This window comes from Balaenoptera physalus (genome assembly GCF_965194825.1).
Source record: "Balaenoptera physalus genome assembly, chromosome: 8".
In the NCBI taxonomy this organism is placed as follows: domain Eukaryota; kingdom Metazoa; phylum Chordata; class Mammalia; order Artiodactyla; family Balaenopteridae; genus Balaenoptera; species Balaenoptera physalus.
Window position 1 is genome coordinate 72,419,937 of NC_138887.1, and position 20,272 is coordinate 72,440,208.

The 20,272-nt window shown below is 38.7% G+C and overlaps 1 protein-coding gene across 6 annotated transcripts in view; it reads left to right on the forward strand.

Annotated features, from left to right (window-relative positions):
• Window positions 1-20,272, forward strand: part of PALS2 (protein associated with LIN7 2, MAGUK p55 family member) — a 111,172-nt gene that overhangs the window by 2,710 nt on the left and 88,190 nt on the right. The window contains exon 1 of one of the 6 annotated variants that reach the window (XM_082471914.1): window positions 418-584. The exons of the other annotated variants lie outside the window; for them this stretch is intronic. The gene's annotated coding sequence lies outside the window, so the exon portion shown is untranslated. Of the gene's footprint in view, window positions 1-417; window positions 585-20,272 lie in introns of those variants that run through there. 6 annotated transcript variants of the gene reach the window in all.

Here is a 20,272-nt window from a genome sequence, read left to right on the forward strand (position 1 = left end):
CCACGCGGGGACCCCGGCCCGCCCCGCCCCCTCGGCACCTGGGCTCGGGCGGGCGGCGGGGGCTGCTCGGCTCGTCTCGCGCGGGAGGGGCGCGCTCTGCGGGGCCCCCGGTTCCTGGGCTGCGGGCGTGCGGGCTGGCGGGCCGGGCGCGGCAACGTGTCTGGCCCATGCTGCCGGCCGCCGCGCCCCGCTCTCCGCCCGCGCTCCCCGGCGCGGCCCGGGCTGGGGCAGGGCTGCGGCTGGGGCTGGGGGCGCGGGGCCCCCTCCGAGAGGGCGCCTGCACCCTCTGCGGCGAGAGTGGCGTTAAAGCATGAATGGAGAGCCGCGCCGGGGACGGCGGTTGCCGTGACTGACACCTTCGGGGTCGGTCCCCAGTGGGGGCGACTCCGCCGGCTTCTGGCTGCCTCTCGAGCTCCGAGTTCTTGGGGGAGGAGGCTTTCGGCGAGTACTGCTGCCACTTCCGAGGCACGAGACTCCAGTTGTTTGGCCAGAGTGGTTTTGGGCCGAGCACACGCTGCTCCGGAGGCGTTTGCGGCTGAGGCAGTGCTTTCCGATTCTGAGTACGTTGGTCTGGAATCAGAAAGGTGCTGGCTTTTTTTGTTTGTGGTTTTTTTTTTTTTTTTGGCTTTTTTGGCGGGGTGGAGGGCCAGGAGCGAGTCGATGGAGGGATCTTACGGTCGGCGTGATGACAGGATGTGGATTGGTTGGTGGGTGTTTTGGCAGAAGGACTTTTTAACACTTTCTTGGGAGTTTAGTCTCAATCTCCCCAGCTCCTGGGATTACGGCTGGAGATTACATCCATTCAACTTCCATCAGTTGGGGCACGTAAAAGGGGGTGGGGGCAGGCGAGGAAGGTAATTGAAGGCTGATGGGGAAGCTCAGAAAATTCTCCGCATTACTTATAAACAGCCGGTTAAGGTCAAGCTAGCCACGTTTTACTCTTTTTCCATGCCTTTGGGGATGGTTGGAATTTTACTTTGTGCTTCCTGACTTGGTCTTCTTGTTATATGGCTCGGAACAGTGGAGGTGCGTTAAATCGCTCTTCAATGAGAGTATGGTTTAGCAGCCATTTCTTCCCGTGAAATCTTTTCAGATGGTCGTTGGGAAACTTCCGTATGCCGAATATTTAGGAGAGGTAACACGCTGTTAACCAATGCGGAGATAGTTGCGGTACGCAGGTGAAACAACAGACCTCACGGTATTATTGTATCAGGCCTGATTATAGTCATGTCTTCAGAGGCCTGATTACAGTAAACAAAGAACTTTTGTGGGTTGTGTCATTTTGAGGTCATCTGTATCTGAAATCTATCATGTATTTAAATTCATGTTTAAATAGACGTTTGCACAATGTATTACTCTTTAAGGTCTATGCTTCTTTTAGTTTAGACTAGGGTTACATAATATACAAGTGGCAACATTTTTAATAGCTCTGTTTTTGTCCTATAGAGATTGTACACTAAATATCTTTATGCACAAAAAAAAAAAAAAAAACCGTTCCGGGATGTGTGTGTGTGTGCCCTTTTCTAATTGATGCCACTCAGTTGCTTTTCCACTTGGAATTTCAAAATGAATTTTTTCTTTTTTTACATTCTAAATCAAATGAACACTGGAAAAATTAGGGGCTTAAGCAAGTCTAGTAGCTGTATATAAGACAGCGTCATTTTTTGTTGTTCTGTAGGCCAACTGTTGGATTTTTTTTTTTAAACGAATCATTTTTTTCTTAAACATTCATGGGAGCAGTTTGCATTTTTCCTGAGTCTCATTTAAGGCTGAAATTGTTCCAGAAGACTACACAGCCTGCTTCTCTTCCTCCTCCCCCCACCCCCTCTTTTTAGCTTGGGATAACCAAGAAAATCATAATTGTGAGACTCCGTGTATGTTATCTATATTCTGCTTTTAAAATTGAAGTTGTTTGAGTATTTACCATCCCTTTATATACTTTACCATTTAATAATAGATGGTTAGCAGAAGACAACTGAGATTTTAATTAAATGCCCCTCACTTTTTTGACATCCAAGCTTTGTTAAAAGTAACATCAGAAAATTATTGCAAGTTACAAATAATACAGGGTTAGTGCCGGTCAAAGACTACCTAATTATAAAAACACCGAGAAAATAAATGTTAAAAGAGGCAAGAGGAGCCATTTGTACTTTTTTTTTTTTTTAATTTTATTTATTTATTTATTTTTGGCCGTGTTGGGTCTTCGTTTCTGTGCATGGGCTTTCTCTAGTTTTGGCAAGCGGGGGCCACTCTTCATCGCGGTGCACCGGGCCTCTCACTGTCGCGGCCTCTCTTGTTGCGGAGCATAGGCTCCAGACGTGCAGTCTCAGTAGTTGTGGCTCACGGGCCTAGTTGCTCCGTGGCATGTGGGATCTTCCCAGACCAGGGCTCGAACCCGTGTCCCCTGCATTGGCAGGCAGATTCCCAACCACTGCGTCACCAGGGAAGCCCCAAGCGCTGTACTTTTTATGTCACTTGCTGTATTATAAATTACCTAGTTCTAGGTGGTTTTTTAAAAAGAGTGTCTTGCAAATTAGACATTAGGTTTTTAGCACTGGTTATAATTTTCTTTAACAAGGTGGTTCATTCAGTAAGTGACTAAATTTGTATCAGAATATCACTTCAGGTAGATGTAGTTAACTTGCAAGGGATGTGCTCTTATTTATTTCCGGAGGAATGAACACCTGTCCATTTAAATAAAACAAATACTGGGCTGAGGATATCATTAAATTATTCCTAAAAAATGTACTGAGAAAAAAGAACCTATAGATTCTTTCCTTCCAAAAATAGTGTTCACATTTATGAATATCATAAGAGCGGAAAAGCATACGAGGTCTCTTCACTGATATGGTGCTAGTATTGAATTAAAGATTTGATTTCTTCATTGTAGTTACCAGATTCTGCATAGATTACTTTTGGTCAGTCTCACAGGAGCTGCGATCATTTCCCAACTCTTCCTGTTATTTGTATGTGGCCACTGGGGGGAGACTTTACAATTTAGGTTGACCGTATCCCTCCCTCCCATACACCGCTACTAATCATCCCTGAGCACTTTGCCAAACTGCTGGAAATATGTTGAGGAGGATGCCCTCAGAATCAAGTCTTGATCGAGGTGTCTAAATGACTTTTATTTCTTTAACTCACACCACACTCAAAAAGTACCTCTCTTTATAGATTGTGTTATTAACAGTCTACTTTTTGGTTACATGGGCTACCTAAATATCTAACACAGTGAAAGATGAGATTCATGAATACATTAGAGCTTTCAAAGATCTGACTTTACTGATATTAATCTTAGAAGCAGTGCAGGTTTAATTACTTGCTTTGCTTATATAGATATTAGTTGTCCAGAAAGATCTGGAGAGAACACCGTCTTATGTGAGCTGTACTGTATCCAAACCTCTTAAAGCTGATTGTTCTCCTAATTTAAAAAGCTTTCAGAGGAAAAGATACTGAAGCATACTTTGTACCTAATTTTTATCATGTAGGGGAAGTTCTTCCTTTATCATAGTAATAGAGATAAGATTGAAACCCACAACTTTGTTGACCATTAAGCTGTAGCTATTCTCAAGAGATACAATAAAGTCAGAGAAGTCTAGTTTCCAGTTTTCTCTTCTGACAATATTTAACTTTGTTAACGTCCAATTCAATAATAGTGAACTCAGCAAAGGATGTTATTTTTATAGTAGCTTAGAAAAGACTTAAGTTTTTAAGTTCTTCTTTAAGACCTTTGTGCAATCTTGATCATAGCATATAGATTCATCCACAGTATAATAAGTAGTACAGAATTTGAAGTAGTTTCTACCATCTTTCCTAGTTTCTTCTTTTTTAAGATGGCTTTGCATTTTTTTCTTAAAACATTTCATATTCCTCCAGAAGAGATATTTTCTGCTTAGGAAATGCTCATTCCTAGCTAACCTCAACATTGTGTTTAATACTTGGGGAGTAGTTTCTAAAGGTTTGTAAAGTTATCACTGATGCAAAGCAAAATGAGAATTAAAGACAATGTAGTGAGTTTTTCATAAAGCTCAAGTTATTTTCAAATCCTTTCCTCTGCGTACTAGTTCCTATACATGATCTGATTCCTACTTACTTTACCAACTTACACCTTTCCCTTTTAGATCAATTACTCCATTACCACTTCTTTATCATTCCCCCTTGTTCACTATATTCCGTCTACACTGCCCTTCTTTTTTTCCCTCAGAAATGTCATGGCTTGTTCCTGACTTAGGTCTGTTCCCTCTGCCTGGAATTCTCATCCGAAAACATGACACAACTGGCTCCTCATCATTTCAGGTTTCAGTTCAATTACCTTCTCAGATGAGCATTATTATCTAACCACCCTGTCAGAATGGCACCATCCTCATTTCCCTGTATCCCATTACTTAAATTTTTTTCTGCAAACTGTTTATCATATCTGAAATTGTATTTTTATTTTATTATCTGTATACTCTCACTAGAATGCAAGGTCCATTAGAACAGTGATTTTTATCTCTTTTGTTTAACAGTATATTCCAAGAACTTAGACTTGTTCCTGGCACACAGCTGTCATTAAATATAAATATTCCTTTTTTTAAAATTTGAGGTTCTATCCCTCCTGAGGCTTTGGTGTTAAAATGTTCCTTTATGAAATGATTTGAGTAGATGATAGTTGTAGTAAGTAGGCCACTTTTGGCTGTAAGTAACAGAAATCCATTCTAACTGGTATGAACAAAAAGTGAGATATACTGTAAAAGATGCAGGAGTGTCTAAAGGAATCCAAGGGTTCGGACTCTGGAACTCCAGTGCCAGCAGGATACACTTCATCTCTTCTCTTTACTCTTCACTGTGCATTTGCTTCACATCTTCTAATGCTGTAGAGGACCACTTCCTAGTCCTCTTAGTAGAGGGCCATCAGCAGCTCCTTAATTTTCCCTGCACTGGCCCAGACAACAGGAAACAGATTCATCTAGCACCCATCCCTCCCCTGTTCAACAAACTATAATACCATGTTACTAGAACTTGCTTGTACTTGCTGTAATCATGTGAAATAGGATTGGGCAGTCAACCCAAGTAGGTGCCCCAGTGATAATTCATTTTCACCCTTACCACCCCCCCCAAAAGGCTGGTTTCCCCTCTTTTAAATTTTGCTGCTATATGTAGTTGGAAGATTTGAAAAACACTGTCCTGGGTTTATATAAAAGCAATGTCCTTTTATGGAAGGAATTTACCATCTGGTTGAGGATAATATATACATGAAGGAAAGAAACAGAGTGGCATGAACTAAGGAAAATATTTGCAACTTGTATTATAGACAACAAGCTAACTTCCTTAATATATGAAGAGTACCTGCAAATTGATAAGAAAAAGACCAACCATAAAGTGGGCAAAGATCATGAACAGATAATTCACAGAAAAGGAAATTCAGATCGTTCTTAAACATATATATCAAGATATTCAACCTCACAATATAAATATCAAAAATTAAAACTATGAGATACTATTTTCAGCTATTAGATTGGCAGATCAAAAAAGTTTGATAGTATATTTAAAATTTTTTATTTTATATTGGAGTATAGTTGATTAACAATGTTGTGTTAGTTTCAGGTGTACACAGATTCAGTTATACATATACATGTATCCCTTTTCAAATTCTTTTCCCATTTAGGTTATTACAGAGTATTGAGCAGAGTTCCCTGTGCTATACAGTAGGTCCTTGTTGGTTATCTGATAGTACTTTTGAAGAGGATAGAGACTAACAGATGTTCTCACGCATTGCTGGTGGAAGTATATATCAATAGAATTTGATGTGATTGAAATTTCTGAAGATTGCTAAGGTAAATAGAACTACCTGGGAATATGTATAAATTGGTGTAGCTTTTTATGGGAGAGGAAAGAACTAACTTATTTACCTGAACACTAACTTGTGTTGCTTTATTTTTGGCTTTAATCGTGAAATAAACCCAGGCAAAGGTAAAGCCAGCAAGATTCCACACACACACACCCCGCCCCCCAACACACACACAAAGGAGATTTTTTTTTAAGGATCATATTCAGTTCTCCTTCCCAGGTCACCTTTTCTTCTACCCTAGTACTGGTGAAGTTTGTGTCTAAATCACTGAGATTTCCATATACTTTGTATCTTTTCAGAGCCTTGTACTTTGTTAGCTACTTAGTAACAGTTAAGTAAAGATTGAAGTGAACAGGGCTTAGCTTATTGGCTTTTTATAGCCACTTCATAATTTTATGCTTTTGGAAATATTTTGTAAAAAATGATTTATAATTTCACTTAATATATGTACTTCGGATTTTATTACAATAAATGGTCCTAGAACACTTTTATAAGTTTATTATATAATATATTAATGGAACTTTTACATGGTTCCTTTGTTCTATGAAATATTGTTAGATCTTAGTTGGGTTAGAAAAATGTTGTGGAAAGATGGGGGAGGGCAGCTGAAATTCATGGACCTTTGCTAGAAAAATTCGTGAGAAAGCGTGAGGAAGATGACTGAGCAGATCAGGGCCTCATGCTTAGGAAAGGAAAAGGAAAGAGTGAGGGATTTCTAGAAAGTCTGTGGTGGAACCCAGAGGGGCTACATCTTGGGAGAAGTTTTAACCTAGGAAAATGCTGTTGATTTAGTTGAATGCATACTTTGAGGATACATTATATCCTTCATGAGACTTTAATTCTGTAGGTCTTTTGCCATGAATTGGCTCTGATACCGGGGCTCTCTACCTGAGTGGGTATCGGAATCCTTTAGAGTTATCCCACACCAAAGGATTCTAATTTAGTAGCTCTGAAGGGCGGCCAGAGCATGTTCATATTTTTTAAATCCCCAAGAGCCAATATTTGTAAAATAATACATCCTATAAAATATTCTTTTTAACCACCAAATCAGTCAGCATAGCTTTTATGGTCCTTTACAATTTAGATAACTAACCTCAGAAGGTCTGTCTCACCTTAGTCTCTACTTTAGCCAGATTGATAGTCTACAAGCATCTAATTGATTTCCATTGCTTTGCTCACTTTCATGCTTTCCCCTTCTTTGCCCCCTTGTTTCTTCTCTGCTAATAGATGTTTAAGCTTGCCTCCCCCAAGAAGCTGTTTTTGGCTGGCCTCATCCACCATTTATCTTTTCAGTATAGGACAAATTATAACGTAACACTGACATAGCTGGTAGGTACACATCATATGAGGGGCTGATTCATGTGTTTTCACTCCTGAGTCTTGTGTATGTATTCCCCTGTTTTACTGTTTGAACATCCTTATTTTTTCCTCTTGCTACCAAGAGCTTGGAGCTTAGACATAGTTGGCTTAGCATCGATAATGGCATCAGCAGTATATTTGAATGCTTACTATGTTTCAGGAGCTTTGCTAAGTGTTCTCCACACGTTATCTCATTTGCTCATCAACAGATTTTTAAAAATCAAAACCCTTTTCTGATTGAGTTGGTTTCCTGTGGCTGCTGTAACAAATTGCCACAAACTTGGTGGCTCAAAACAAAAGAAGTTTATTCTCTCACAGTTTCGGAGGCCAGACGTCTGAAATCGGTATCATTGGGCGGAAACAGGGTGCTCCCTCCAAAAGCTCAAGAAAAGACTATGTCCCTTGCTGCTTCTGCAGTTGCTGGTGGTGCCAGAATTCCTTGGCTTGTGGGCGCATCACTCCAGTCTTCAAGGGCAGAATTTCAGATCTCCCTCAGCTCTGTTCTTCTCATCACATTTTCCTGTGTGGGAGAGAAGGAGAACTCTCTCCTTGCCTCTCTCTCATAAGGACACATATGAGGCCCCCCGCTATTGTTCCAGGATAATCTCCCCGTCACAGGATCCTTAACTTAATCACAGCCACAAAGATCCCTTTTGCGAATAATGTAACATTCACAGGTTCCAAGGACTAAGACATGGATATCTTTTGGGGGACCATTTTTCAGTCTACCACTGTGATAATTCAGATGGTCCAGAAAAGGAGGGCTGGTAAAAGTCTTTTTGCCCCACCCTCATTCCTCTCTTTCTATATCAGTGTTTCTAAGCTAGAGACAATTTTGCTGTCCCCTCAGGGACATTTGACTATCTATCATAACAGGGAGGCAGTTGCTGTTGGCATCTCTCAGGTAGAGGCCAGGGATGTTGCAGACAATGTACAGGACAGGCCGTCCCTCACAAAGAATTATCCGACCCAAATATCATAGGGCTGAGGTCGAAAAACCTTGTCCTAAAGGTAACTATTGCCAATAGTTTCTTGTATATCATTCCTGAAAAAAAAATCTTATATTAGCACATGTGATGAGTAAAGCCCTCTGATATGATTTGATTATGTCTGGTGGTAGTTTTTGGTTGATTGAAAGTTGATTTAAGTGAAGAGTCATAAAAAATGACTCAATATACCTTAAATAACATATTTTCACTTTCAAAATATAAATATACATGCATGCACCAATCTTTTCTTTGAGTATGTATCTTTTTTTTTTTTTAATGTTATTTATTTATTTATTTATTTATGGCTGTGTTGGGTCTTCGCTTCTGTGCGAGGGCTTTCTCTAGTTGTGGCAAGCGGGGGCCACTCTTCATCGCGGTGCGCGGCGTCTCACTGTCGCGGCCTCTCTTGTTGCGGAGCACAGGCTCCAGACGCGCAGGCTCAGTAGCCGCGGCTCACGGGCTTAGTTGCTCCGCGGCATGTGGGATCCTCCCAGACCAGGGCTCGAACCCGTGTCCCTTGCATTGGCAGGCAGATTCCCAACCACTGCGCCACCAGGGAAGCCCTGAGTATGTATCTTTTGACTGGAGCTCTGGGTCAACATTCTTATATAAACTTGTGTATTATCACCAATCCTAACTTAGTAGCAAAAACTTAAAAGTTTGTGAAGGAATCTGAGTGTAGGATCCTTGTAGTGTTTTGTGACTCCTGGATTGTTTATAGCTGTCTTGCTTACACTTAATTATACAGCAATTTGGATTTTTTGTTTTCTTGTTTTGTCACTTGCTTTCTTTGGGTCTTTCCAAAGCATTCAACTTGGTTTTCATATGAAGAATAATATAGCTCTCATGGTCTTGTATCAAATACAACATATATATCTATATATATAGGGTGTGTGTGTGCGTGCACACGTGTATGTGTATAAAGAAATCCAATTTTGTACAGAAAAGAATGGCTAAGATATTGCAAGTACTTCTTCCAGTTGTAGCTCATTTAAATAGCTTCTCATCTGGTGATACGGTGAGAGCTAATGTCACAGTTACTTCCAGATTTTTGGAAGTTTTAGAAAATTTTGTTTTAATACTATAATGACAGAGTTTATAAATTATATGATATTACCGTAAATACTCTATTGCTGTTACCATCTTAATGCTTGAGTTACTTTTCATTAACTGTAACAAATATTATTTGGAGTTTTGCTTACTAGCAAAACATTTTCACTGTTCCTTATATAGTGAAATGATACAGTTTCTTGAAACTGGGTACTTTATTATTTTCTTACTCAGCAAGGCAAGAGAGTTAGCAATATGGGTTGTAATTCCAGTTTTTCCAACTTCCAGCTCTTTTACTTTGTTCAGGACACAGAGCTCTGTGTGGTATAAACAATACGCTTGCTGGCAGAGATTTTGGTGTTACTACTAAACTCAATATACCTTATCTCTAAAATAGGGCTTATAACATCTACTTTGTAGGGTTGGTGTAAGATTTTAATTGGATAATATATGTAAAGTGTCTAGCACAGAGTCTGGTACAGTAAATATCAGTATCCTTTTCTTCTCTTACTGTTTGGTACAGTGTTATGTGTACAGTGGATAATATTTGTTGAACAAATATGTCTTCAGTGCCTTTGCTTGATTCATACTTTCACTTTTTTCTTTCCAGTGTAAGAGCTGTGTCTGTTAGTAAATATTTTTTGAAAGAACTTTGCTTTTAAAGTAGTCCAGTAAGTTATGTGCTGTTGACTAAAGTTAATAAGTCTTATTTCTGTATGACATTTCAGTGTGTTTACAAAGGCAAGTTAAATATTGGGTGGAAAGATGACTATGTAACCTCAAAAATTCCTTCCAACGTAATCTAAAATTTTTATAAACTTCACACAATCCTGAGTTTTCCTCCTGCTTTCCCCCTAAAATCTAAAGAAGTAAGTAGTGTTTGAAAATGTAGCACTTTGTTTGGAATGAAGAAAATGACCATACTTACAATATGTTCATAATGGTCCATTTATCATATAATAGGAATTCTTTAGTATTTGGAATGAATGTTGCTGTCTTTAAGTGGATTTGTCTTTTTATTTTACCTTGAATATGTATTTTTATATACATATAATAAAATGTTTCACGGGAAGTTTCATTTTACATAAAACTATTTGCCTTTTTATTCATCTATTACATATCCTAGCTGGGACTTTGGTATAAGAAACTTGGGTAGCTGAGTTAAAGAAATCTAATTCATTGAAGTTGCTTATTTTAGAAAGTAAATGATGGTCATGCGTAATTTTATATAAGTTGATTCAGATGTTTTTAATTTTCTTTTTTAAACTAGTATTTTGGAATGGGGGATAAATGAAAAAAATTAAACCACGTTTTTAAGAAGGTTGGAACACCCTGGGAGGCACATGGGCAAAGCCATCACAGTATGCACTTGCCATCCTTAGCACTGGGTTCTTGAAAAACCCAAGGTAGAGAAGTTTTCCCTGAAGGAATTTAAACTGTTGTGGGGGAAATAGGATTAAGGAGTCTGAGATTGTGAATGAACCCTTAAAAACCTTATAAACTTTTAATGTCCTCCCAGTTAAAACATTAAATATATCAAACAAATTATCGATGACATTTTATGCAATTCAGTTTGGAAATACCAGGTACTATACAACTAGTTTGCATTTACCACTACTTCCTTGAAAGAAATGTTTCAGGATTTCCAGTCTTGGGGTAGGGGGGGACAGGAAATGCTTCATAAATCCTAAGAAGCATTTTTAGGACGTCTTATTCAGAGCCTTTCTTATTTTCACTTAAAGGTTACTAACTTCAACTTCTGTTTCTAACTGTTGTTTTAGAGATAGCATAACTTGGATATTTGAGGTAAAAGAATAAGCTTTTAGTAACCTTTATTTAACTCACTCAGCTCGCTATAGCCAAGTGGGTATTTATAGTTCCTTTCCGTCCGTGGTAACTTCATGCCAGTTCATGTCAGAACGTGACATAGTGGGACACTGACTTGGCTCTGATTGTCCTTCCATTCTCATCTCTGTTCTCTCCTTCCCAACGGACTGTGATTCTAGATCGAAGGGTGGAAATTTGTTTTGTCTCTGTTTCTATCTCTTTTAGGAGTGCCCAGCAAATATCTTCTACTCCTACTCTGCCATCTCCTTATTTCCCTTCCAAACCTGCAGTTCCCTCTCTTCCAAAATATCTCCAGAAACAACAGCTTAGAATTTGTTACACTCAAATAGAAATCTTTACCAAAAGTAAATCTGTGTATATATGTATATACTGGAATTTCACATAATACAAAGGTTATTTTATATCACTATTTGAGGGAAGAAATGGTCTTTGTGTCCCCTCGGCCAAGCATTGTCCCATGATCTTAGGCAATGCTTGATATTTATTATTGAGCAAATTAGAAAACCTCAGAAATTAGCATATAAGTAGTGGTTTATCATGTGCAGCAGACTGTAGGTTCTGAGATGGTTTAAGAAAAGAAATTCATATCTGTAGGGAGGGACTTGCTGCTCATTTGATTGGATTAATTTTTGAGGTAAGTCCTAAGATGCTTTTAGCTCTAAAACTTTGATTGTAAAAAAGCAAGAAGGGGGCCATCAATTGATTAGGTATTGAATAGCCAAGAAAAAAAGAATATTGTTGGGTGAGGTAACATGAATGAAGGCATTTGGGTGGGAATGAGATAATGTGGTTGTAGGTATAGGAAGTAAAAAGATCAGTGTAGTCAGGACAGAGTTTGTATTAGAGAATAGAGGAATTCAGTTGAATAGATGGAAGGCTAGATTTTTAAAAGAGAAATTTAAGCATTTCCAGATGGCAGAAAGCCCTATTTTTCTAATGCAGTATTGTCATTAAAATGATATTTTAACTTGATCTTTGTGATAGTCTTATGCTGAGTGGATTACAGCAAAGAAGAGAATAGTAGTAGAAGACTTGCAGTGGTAATTTAAAGGTGAAGCAGCGAGAGCTTGGAAGACAGGTGGCAGAGAGAATGGGGAGTATAAGATGAATATAGGGAAATTGTGAATTCACTGTGGCTGATCAAATGGAATATAGAGGTATTTTTCAAGGTAGTTTTCAAGGGATTCCTAGGCAAAGGACAGTCCCTGGATTTTCAGGGTTTGGGGATCTTTTCCCAAGATAAGCTCTGTTCTTGTTTTAAAGGTTCATTTAGGTTCTTATTTTTAAGTAAGTTGTTACATTCCTTAGATTTAAGCAGGCTGTTCTCAACTATATTTGACCCTTTTTATTATTATTAAAGGATAGAAAAGTTCTTTTGAGACCACTTACCTGGGTATTACTTAGTAAGTCAAATTTCATTTGGACCAGCATGATATACTGTTAACTTTCAAAGGAAGGGTATTTACCGTAATGATGATGGAGGCGCTGTGTCCGTGTTGTCCTGGAGGGGAGGGACAGAGAAACTAAAAATTAGGAAAAGGGGAAACTTAGAAAAGCAAGACGCTGATAGTACTGATGAAGATGATAAGAATATTAAACCAGGAATATTAAATTTTAAAAGCATTCAAATGCCTGAAAAACAATTAAAACAGTGTTAGAAGTTGTGGGGAAATATGAGAAGTCTGTGATTTGATTTTTATTATCAGAAGGCATATATAAAGAAGGGTCATGGGCCTTCCTCTCTGACTTTTTTTTTTTTTTTAATTCATCAAAAAACCATATCGTAAATACCTCTTGGAACCATGGTCATACTTTCTCTAGAAAGCCAAATTATTATGAGACATTTACTGGGTGATCAAGAAAAGTGAGGTGATTTTGATGCTAGAAACATCAAACTTTATTAGCTTGGTTTGCATTGCATTTCAGTGTATATTGTGTAATTGTGTATATTGTATTTCAGTGTAATCAATGTATATTCTAAAATATACCACTGATTCTTTAAGGGGGGCAGTTTTGCTTCCCATGGGATATTTGGTAATATCTGAAGATTTTTGATTGTCACAATTTGGATAAAGGTACTCATTAGCATCTAGTGCTTAGAGGCCAAGGATGCTACTAAACAGTTCATAGGACGGTTCCCCATAACAAGGGACCAAAATGCCAGTAGTGCCAAGATTGAGAAACTCTGGAATATGGAGTAGGCAGATTCTTCCTGGGGAATTTTAGAGACCTGGTCAATTTATTATTTCCTTTTTTCTAGATTTGACCAGGTATTGCCTTCTGTTAATGCACTTTCTTCCCACAGCTTACAATACACTTGATTGTCACTGTTTTCTTTATTGTGTTCTTATCCTATGGCTATATCTTGGATACTTTGATTAGACAAATATTTCCAAATACTTCGACCTGTCTTCTTTTAGGGTGGCATTTTTCTGCTAGGACTGTGTATCTTGTGTTTCGTTTTACTAATTTAATTCTTGAGGGATCACCCTATTTTCAAATTCTGAGGGCCTCTTGATGCGATTTCTTAAGTACTTTCTTTTGTAAGAAGGCTTTTTCATGTGCTTCAAGTCACAGGTCTGGGTTGAGCTAGTTCTTGAGTCCAGGTTTTTTTTTTTCTGATGATGTTTGTATCCATTCTAATATTTTCGTACAAGGTAATTTTTTTTCTGACAATATTTGAAACTGTTGTAATCTTTCTATTATACAAGTTTATTTAAATGAAATGTTTAACTCCAAGAAAAACCATCTAGGAGTTATTTCTTTTAGAATAATTTTATCCCTGCTTATAGATAAAGATTACCCTACATAAAACAGTTGCATATGAAAAGGTATTTTAAAAGGTATTAGAATGGTTTCATAACGATAAGTGAAAAACATTAGGAACCGGTTTATTTTTTCCTTAACATACCTCAATTTGATGTTCATCTAAACATATTGACCATTTAGTAAAATATAAGTGCAGTATGCCTGTGTATACAGTTGACCCTTGAATAACATGGTGGGTGGTGGGGTGGAGGGGCTGGTAGTCTGTGGATATGTATCATTGGCCCTCTGTATCTGTGGTTCCTTGGCACCTGTGGGTTCAACCAACCACGGATTGTGTAGTACTGTAGTATTTACTATTGAAAAATATCCACGTGTAAGTGGACCCACACAATTCCAACCCCCATTGTTCAAGGGTCAGCTGTACTAGCTACTCTGTGTACAGGAAAGGAATAGGGAGGGAAAGCAAAAGTATAAAGAAATTATGTAGTAGTCAGGATGTGACGGATCCATATTGTGTGTGTGTGTGTGTGTGTGTGTGTGTGTGTGTTGAAAATTTGTCATCTTTGAGAAGCGAAGTTCTGGAGTAAGTGTAGGGTTTTTTTCTGTAGTAAATATTTTCTGTCTACTTCTAGTACACATCACTTATATCTTAATCTTCCATTTTCATCAGTGCAAATGTTTCATTAATTGACCTTCCATCAATCTAAAACTGATCTGCCTCACTGATAGATCGCTTGTTAAAAAGAGGCTTTCATTGGTTTGTTAAACGACATATTCTGGAACTGCACAACAGAACCATCCTACCCCACCACTTCAAATGTGCGTAGTTATTGTTTTGAGTCTTGACTCCTTCCTTGGGCTTCTGTCAGCCGTGGAGAGCACTGCAGTTGCAGCTGCTGCCTCACAAAAGAGGTTTCGGGTCCTCACTGCATGAGCACACAACCAGCATCAGTAAGTCTGTTTTAATTCAGGAGATACTTTAGCTAAGAAATATTTAAATGCCGGAAGAGACTGCTCTTCTGAGTCTAGGAATTGTAGGGTAGTCTGATGCACTGCTTTTATCCTTGGTGTGCTGAACAACCCAGTTTATCTAAAAGGAGAGATTTATGTTGACTGATGAGCAGGACAGTTGTCCCTCCCATTACTTGTTTATATAAATTTATTTTTAACTTTTAAAAAATATTAATGATAAACACTTAAAATAGTACAGAAGGATGAATGTACAATGAAAGTTGCAAATTTTCTGTTCCCAGTTTTACTTCATAGAGTTATTCGTTGATAATAGCTTCAGATTTAGTCATATCAGTAAAGTGTTTCTCAACAATTGGTCTTTGACATTTTTGGCAGTACTGTGCTTTGTCTTGTGGGATTGTGCTGAACACCACTTAAAGTTTAGTGCCCCTGTTCTCTACCACAGCCATTGGAGCATCAAAGATGCCCTCACACATTTCCAAATGCTCCTGGGGAGGGGAGCGGTACTTACCCTGGGTGAGAGTTTTGTAAATTTTAAAATTACGCTGTGTGTCTTAGAAAACATGTGTCTATTTTTTCAACTTTACCCAGTAACTATTGACTCTACTATAAAAGAAGAATATTTGAGCACACATGCACTTCTCAAGGGAGGCCCAGAAAGAAGTCCACTTGGGAAGAACTGCGCTTACCTCTGATGGCTTAGATTACAACATTTATTCAATCTTACCTGCATTCCTTTCTGATAGTATTACTCTTGTGTTTTCAATTACCTATCTTTTTTTTTTTTTTTTTTTCTCTCTTGAGTGTTTTTTGTGATTTTTGAATTGTGAGCTCATGCTTGGCAGGGTTTTATTCAAGGGATTCTGTGCAGCCTGGTTAGGGGACACATTTCTCCAGGGAAGATTTGCTAAGGGTTTTCTTTGGCACCTGTGTAATTTCTCAGCTTGGGGTTTTCTGAACTAGGTAGGTATATTGGAACCCTGAATCCTTGAGAGTAGGCTGTGGTTACAAATTCTCAGGTGGTGTTTGCCCCCTCATACAGAGTTCAAGCTGAAAAAGGCTCATTTCCTCATTGTCTTCCTTGACCAACAGGGACAACTTTGCCAGGCCACTCTTTTACCAGGTGGGGCTTAGTCCTGTAACATCCCTGATCTATATGGAGGGGTCTAATTGGCACTTCTTCTTTTTGAACAGACCAAGGCCTAAACTGCTGCCTCTGAACTAGGTACTGAAGTCTGCAAACACTCCATGCAGCCATGACTCAAGCACATGCTTACCAGTTTGTTTTTATCCTCTTCACGTTGGCCCATGAGGAGTTTCTTGAGGACTTACCCTTGCACTTGAGAGGATGATTTTGGTGCTTTGCTTAGCATTTCTAGGCATTTTGTGAGAGAATTACTTTCAGATTTTCAAGTCCATCTTTTTGCTAGACATGCAAGCCTCTTCACCAGCTTTCTGACTTTTAGTATTTCCTAAAATTTCTGGTTTCTAATCTTTCATTTCTCTCCCATCTCACCTCTAGTACTGTTGGTGTTCTATTCTTTTTAAAAAGCATGGATTCTGTCATTTCAGTGGGACCTCAGGAGGGAGACGGTGTAGGCATATGTGCTCAGCCTTCCATTGTGTCTGGAAGCTTGTCACATAGTTTTTAGATCTAAGCCCATCGATGCTAACTGACCTGAAGAAAAATAAATCTCTGTAAATGCCTTTTCATTTAACTGTGATTTTTTTTTTTTTTTTTTTTTTTAAGTTTGAACTTGAAGAGCGTGATGTTTGGCTATAAAAGAGGTGAAGGGACAGGGATGGAGGATGAAGTTCAGGCCATTAACTGTACAGTTGAGCAAGGCCTCCCTGGTGTGGGGAGCAGAGTGGGGATCTTACCATGAAGTCTAAATATATAGGGCAAAATTACAGTACAACAATGAGAAACTACAGTTTTCTTAGTTACATGCAATCAATGTTAACTGCAGTTTGTTTGGCATAATAATAAGAATTAGAGTTCATTTCTGCCCTCAGAGAACCCACTAATTTTGTGGTAGAGATAGACATGTAAATGCAAATACAATCACTTCTCATTATTCATCTTTTGTGGTAGTTTTGTTCTGTAAGTTCTCTGTGAACACTGAATTAGGGAATACTGAGCCATTGTTTCTAGGCTAAAAGAGGGTTAGGTTCCTACAAGCCTCTGATCACATTTTCATTAACTGGTCAATACATAACCTTGCTTTATGTGTGTTTCTGTTTAAAGACACCTTGAGATATATATAGTTGATTCATTAACATTGAATGGCCAACAGCACTATAATTTCATGCCTGAAGGAAGCTCATCAGACACTTGTATTTTCTCTGTAAGGTACATCACCCTACTTCTTTGTGCTTAGGAACACTGGACAGCACTTAAGCACTATGCTTGGGGGACATTTCAGACAGTGAAATCACCATGAAAAAAGCACAAAAATGTGAAAAACATGACACTAAATAAACCATGAAAAGGATACTTGTTTTTGGTGTGAGAGCTGAAACAACAAGGCAGAGTGTTGCCTAATTGGACCTAAGCTGGGGATGCACACACTGGGCATGTTGTTTTTGCTGCTCTGTGTCTGCATATGACAACAAAAGCACTATGAGTATTGACTTTGAGGCTAAAGGTAAATTTTAACAAGTGGGTGAATTCATAAATACAGAATCCGTGAATAATGAGGATCAACTGTACTATTCAGTAAGTGCTGTATGTTCTAAATCTTCTAGGATGGGTCAGGAAAGGCTTCATTTGAGACCATTAAGATAAAATCACAGCAGTATGAAGCAATAGGTTTATGGATAGCAAATGGCTTGGTGTGGCTGGAATTAAAAGGGCCCCTTTAAGGGGGAGCAAGAGAGGATGTTTGAACAGTTAAAGGGGGGAATATAAGATCCTTATGCCTCATATGACCCTTATGCCATGTTAAGTAATTGGAATTTTATAGGTGATGGGGAGCAAGTGAATGATTTTAACCAGGAGGAAACATGGTCATATTTGTATTTTAGAAAGCTCACTCTGATGGTGGTACTGGGGATAGATGAAGTAACAAAAATAAGTAGAAGGTGTTAGAAGTTAAGATGAGAGAGGATGAGAGTATGAGCTAAGGAAGTGACAGTGGAGATAACGAAAAAGGGATGTGTTTGTAAGATATGCAAGATAACAGATTGAAAGGTCTTGGTGGCAGATTAGGTAGCAGGAATAAAGGAAATTGAACAGGTTTACCTGGGTGCCATTAATTGAGATAGGGAATACTGGAAGGTGACCAGATTTAAGAAGTAATTTGATGAGTTTTGGGCATGTTGAGTTCATTGTGTCTGTGGGATATCTTTACAGTGATTAGACAAGAAAATATCATCTGAAGCTCAGGAGATAGAGCTTTGAGAGACATTAGCATATATTTGTTAATTGGTTGATGAATATCTGAATGCCGTCCATGTGTCAAGGCACTGTCCAGTGCTGGAGGAGACAGAACAATGAGTGAATTTCTAGCAAGGGAGACAGGCAACAAGCAAAGATACTTTCAGATGAGCCCTAGGATGAAAATAGAACCCATAGGAGGGAGAATGACTGAGGATGTATGTCAGGGAGAGGAGCTTGTTTAGACTGGGTGTTAGGGTTCACTTTCTGGGGCGGTGACATTTATACTGAAACAAAAATAAAGAGAATAAGGATATGCATGTGGGTATCTGGGAAGATCATTTCAAGCAGAGAGAACAGAAGATGGTAAAGATGGGAGATGAGAAATGGGAAATAAACTGGGCATGTTTGAAGAACAGAAGGAAGGCCAGTGTGACTAGAGATGAGCGGACCACGGGGAGAGAGTTGTAGCAGATGAACTCAGAGGGACACACAGAGTGCCAAATCATGAAGGCTCTGTAGGTCATGGTCAGGAGTTCGGATGTTTTTCTAAGTGCAGTGGGAAGCCTTTGGACGGTTTTAGCACAAGAGTAACAAAATCTGTTTATGTTTTAAATGATGGTTCTAGCCAATCTGGAGAATATTGTTGAGAACTAGAGTGAAAGCAGGGGAGCAACTGAATGACTACTGAAGTAAATGAGCAAGAGATGGTGGTGGCTTAGAGTAAAATGATAGCCGCCAGGGGTACGAGAGTTGGATTTTGAGTCAGTTACTTAAGATTATGTACTTTTCTTCTATTACCACCATCATGGCTGAATTTAAAAACCACTTTACCATTGGATCGGTTTTGAATTCTACATATTTTTATAAGTGCATGTGAAAAATAAGTGTTATCTTGAAAAAACTACCAATGAAATTTACTCTAAAATAATCTAGTTTGGGGGATACTAAAAAAAGATTCAAATTTGTATATTTAATACAATCTGGCAGTGACGCTATAGTCATATTTCACGTTTATTAGTGCTTATTGTATAAAAACACTTTCAGACAATTCTGTTGGTTCAGTTATAATACTACATATTTTCTTATAAAAAAACCAATGGAGCTTTAAACTGCTTTATTAATTAGTGGTTAGGTCAGGAAAAATGTATTAAAAGCAGGGCTACTGCATTGTGAGAGCAAATTAGGAACAGCACTATTTGAGCTGTTTAAAAAAAACAAAACTCTGTAGATCTAGCTTTTCTCAGGATGAGCTCTGTACTTTAACAAGGATGCTTCTGGACACAGCACGGAGCCAGGACCAGGGTGGGGAAAGATTAGAGATCAGTAGACCAGTTAAGAGCCTTTTAAAATAGTCTAGACAAGAGAAGATAAAAACTCTAAACCAAAGCTCAGAGGCTGGAAATTGTGATGAGGATGAATTTTTGAGACTTTTGTGTAGTAGAATGAGAAGGATTTGGAGGAGAATTTGATGTCTAGGTTAGGGAGAATTTTTAAAAATCAGATGATTCTGAGATTTTAAGCTTTGGAGAATGGGTGGATGGTGATGTCATAATAACAAGAGCTAGAATCTCTAGTTAGGGTGAGTGACTAGTTTTGAAAATGATAAATTAAAGGCACCATCTTTGGGGTTCCCGGGGAAAGTACAATACATTAAGAAGGCAGTTGGGGGAAAAGTGACTGCTGTAACTAAGATTTGAAAATCATATTCAGATAGAAACTGGTTGAAGCCCTTGAAGTAAATATCATTCAAGAAAAGAATGAAGATCTGAGGAACACCAACAGGAGTGACAGCCTGCCCTCAGGCAGAATGTGGACAGAATATGTGCTTGATTTTTCAGTTAGCTTATTCCTAAACATAGTTAGGAAGTTGGAGGAGAGTGGTGGCTAGGGAAGCCAGATAGCGGAGGCTGAATGGGAAGGTGGAGAACTGAAGAAAAGATGCCCAGGGTGAACTACTCTTTAAAGAAGCTTAGTAGCTGTGATGGGGAAAAGGAGAGAGAGGAGGGTGTGACTTAAAAGTGAAATGGGGGGCTTCCCTGGTGACGCAAGTGGTTAAGAATCCCCCTGGCAGTG